This window comes from Pteronotus mesoamericanus, unplaced genomic scaffold (assembly GCF_021234165.1).
Source record: "Pteronotus mesoamericanus isolate MK-2021 breed Mesoamerican mustached bat unplaced genomic scaffold, CSHL_Meso_final scaffold_85, whole genome shotgun sequence".
Classification (NCBI taxonomy): domain Eukaryota; kingdom Metazoa; phylum Chordata; class Mammalia; order Chiroptera; family Mormoopidae; genus Pteronotus; species Pteronotus mesoamericanus.
In genome coordinates, this window is record NW_026555329.1 from 56754196 (window position 1) to 56757252 (window position 3057).

The 3057-nt window shown below is 43.1% G+C and overlaps 1 pseudogene; it reads right to left on the reverse strand.

Annotated features, from left to right (window-relative positions):
- Positions 1-450: 450 nt before the first annotated feature.
- LOC129063209 (SWI/SNF-related matrix-associated actin-dependent regulator of chromatin subfamily E member 1-related-like) lies at positions 451-2270 on the reverse strand (annotated as a pseudogene).
- Between the last annotated feature and the right edge of the window lie 787 nt (positions 2271-3057).

Genomic DNA, 3057 nt, shown 5'->3' on the forward strand with positions numbered 1-3057 from the left:
TCAAATTCTATTATTTTAATTTAAAACATCCAGGTTAAGCGGCAGCGTCAGAGCCTGAGAGCTATCCTGCACCAGGCCTGCTTGTGTGGGGCATTGTGGTCAGCACCTTTCAGGAGCACCTCCCAGTGTGCCAGGTGGAGATTTTCTCTGCTCTGTGTCACGGGGGTGAGGGGATGGATTCTAGAGACCTATACTGCCTGTGTCATCTTCCTCACATGGTGTGTGTGCTCCTGTGGATGCCCCCGTGTCCAAGGTTATGCTACTCAGGTGTGGCGTTTCCACGTCCGTGTAGGGTGACCTCCCTGTGAGGCCATGGTTTATACGTGCATTGTGCATGGTGGATGACTTTTCTGGGTTTGGGATTCTGGGGAGGTTGAAAGCTAGAAGGATCTTATAGAGGGTTAATTTTAGGGTGGATGGAGCCCTCAAGGTTTAGGATTTGGTCTGGCTCTAGCGGGTGGACCCCTGCCCCTCCTCCATGGGGAAAGGGGTCATGGTCAGAGCTCGGTCTTCTCTGGATGGTGGTGGTGGGTGGCCAACCTGGGCCGAGATCTTCCTGATGTGGAAATTAAGCTTCTGGTGCTGGGTGGGGTCATGTTCCATAGATCCCTGCAGCCCGCCCATGTGGAAGCTCAGCCTTTTGAGTAGCAGGTGTCTCGCTGGTTCCCAGCAGGGTCAGTGAGGCAAAGTTGGTTGTGAGCGCCTGGCGCAGGGCCTGGAGCTGCTGCAGCGGTGGCGTCTGACCCGCCTCCAGCAGCAGCTCCTGCTCTGCCGGGGCCTTGCTCGACGCTCTTGTTCTGTGCGTGCCTCTGCAGCACCACCTTCTGCCTTCTGCTCCTCCAAGGGAAGCTTCGTTTTTCCGGAGGTGCACAGCAGCTATGTCTCTAGCTCTTTGTTTTAGTCCAACAACTCTTAAGTGAAAATGGGGAAGTCAAAGGTGGAGAAGCCATCACAGTAGCTACCCTCGTGTCCATTCAAGACAATATTCATGAGCACGGAGCCTGAGTTGTCTTTATTTTCTTTTCCTGGATCTTCTCCGTGAACATCTTGAAGCCTTCCAACCGCTGGTAGGCCCTCAGTTCCTTCAAGTACTGCTGCTTCTCCCGCTGGGCCTTGTCCAGACACCACTGCTTCCCCATGGGTTGCAGTTTGCCCAGGACCATGATGATCTCAGGAAAGGGCGAGATCCAGAGGTGACGACTGTAGATCTGCTGGTGAAGATCATTCAGGAAGCATACACAGCAGTGACCTGGGCTTTGAGGCCCTTTGGGAGGGTCTTCTTTGCTTCTTGGCCTTGGGCCAGCAGCACTTCTTCATAGACTCCTCCTGTGGAAACCTATCTTGAAGGCCCGTGGGTCCTCCTCGCACTCTTGATTGACAGCTACCAGGAAGCCCCTGTGATAAGAGCCCTGCTGTTTGCCAGCGAGGTGCCACCTGGCTGCTTGGGGCTACGCCAGCTGCTTGGAGCTTGAACATGCTGCTCCTGGCTGCACCTTCAAAGAAACTTGCCTGACTCTCTGGCTGCTGTGACCTTCCAACACTTAATTGTTTCTTTTTTAAAGTGAGAGGAAACTAACTCCTCATTATGTTCCAAATATATTCTATAATCATTATTTAATTTTATATATAAAAATAAACTGAAAGTAGTTGGGAGAGAATGAGTACATTATGTGAAGAATTATTTCTTCCTAATTTTCCTCTAACCCCTGAATGTGGAAGAAAATTGTATGAGAGCTAAAATAGGTGAGGCAGTATTCATTCATTCAGTACATATTAATCGAACATTTCTAAACATCAGGTAAGTAGTCATGGGCCCTGGAACTTACAGAGTTTACATCTAGTGAAAGATAACATTATATTGCAGTTATGTCATGTAACATGTTAAGTATATCATGTTATACAAATATATGGTATAGAACAAAAATCTAAAAAAATTAACTAGGATAACAGGGCTGATTTAATGTACTTCATATGAATATATAATTTTATTTATATTTTAATTATATATTTGTTCTTTAACTGATGGTTTGAGTTGCTATTATTATGTCTTGTATGTACACTGTGATAAAATACACCATGTCCAGGTGTCACTTCTGTTCTGGCACACTTGTGAGCCATTTGACAAATTATTAGACTCTGCCAGGAGTTCCTGTTTTTATCTGCAGAAGAACTTTTTCTTACCCTTGCAGGCACAGTGTTTTCCTTCAAACAGAGTCAGGCTGCTGCTGCTTGCTTTTGTCTGTCCCAGTGTTCTTCTGTTTATGCCACATTGTTTCATATTATGTTCTGTGCATCCCTGAAGAATTAATTCTGCCTACTTTTTATATAATTCTACTTTTTAAAAAACTTGTTCCACTTTCTCAAATTTAACATTCAGTTAAAATTCTTCAGAGAATGAAAAGCCCAATATAGGTGAATTATAACAAGCACAGTTTCTCCCCACAGAATGACTTAGTAGAGACTATTAGTCTATCCTCAAGTGTAGCTTGTATGAATATAAAATGAAACTCTTCCTCAGAATATGTGAAGAGACACAAACTCAGATACAGATAAAATAAATATTTCTAAGTAAATAACTGATATATGCTTTATAATCTAAGTAAAACATTAGGAACTGATTCCCAAGTCATGACATTGACTTTGAAAAAATGTGAAAACAACTGTATCTTGGTTTATGTGCATTTCTTCAATGAACATTCTTTCACAAAATATTTTCTCATCCAAGGGTTACCTAGTTTATCCCATCCAATTGATCAAATTCCCATTATGGTAGCTTAAATTATAGCACACAAAAACAGAAGTCATATTCCTTGATGCAGTATTCTGGGAAAGGTGATACTTACTGGAATTTGCCCCAATATGACAGATTTATTTAGCATAGAGTCCTATATACAGTGATACAGAGAGGAAAGGAATATGGCATACTTAGGGCATTGGAAGAACAAGAAAAGTAATTTTTAAATATATCATCTCTATTATTTAATTTGTATGGATAGTGTTTTCACTCCCTTATACTCATTATGCTCTTTAAATGCTGGGCCCTGCTTCAGATGTTGA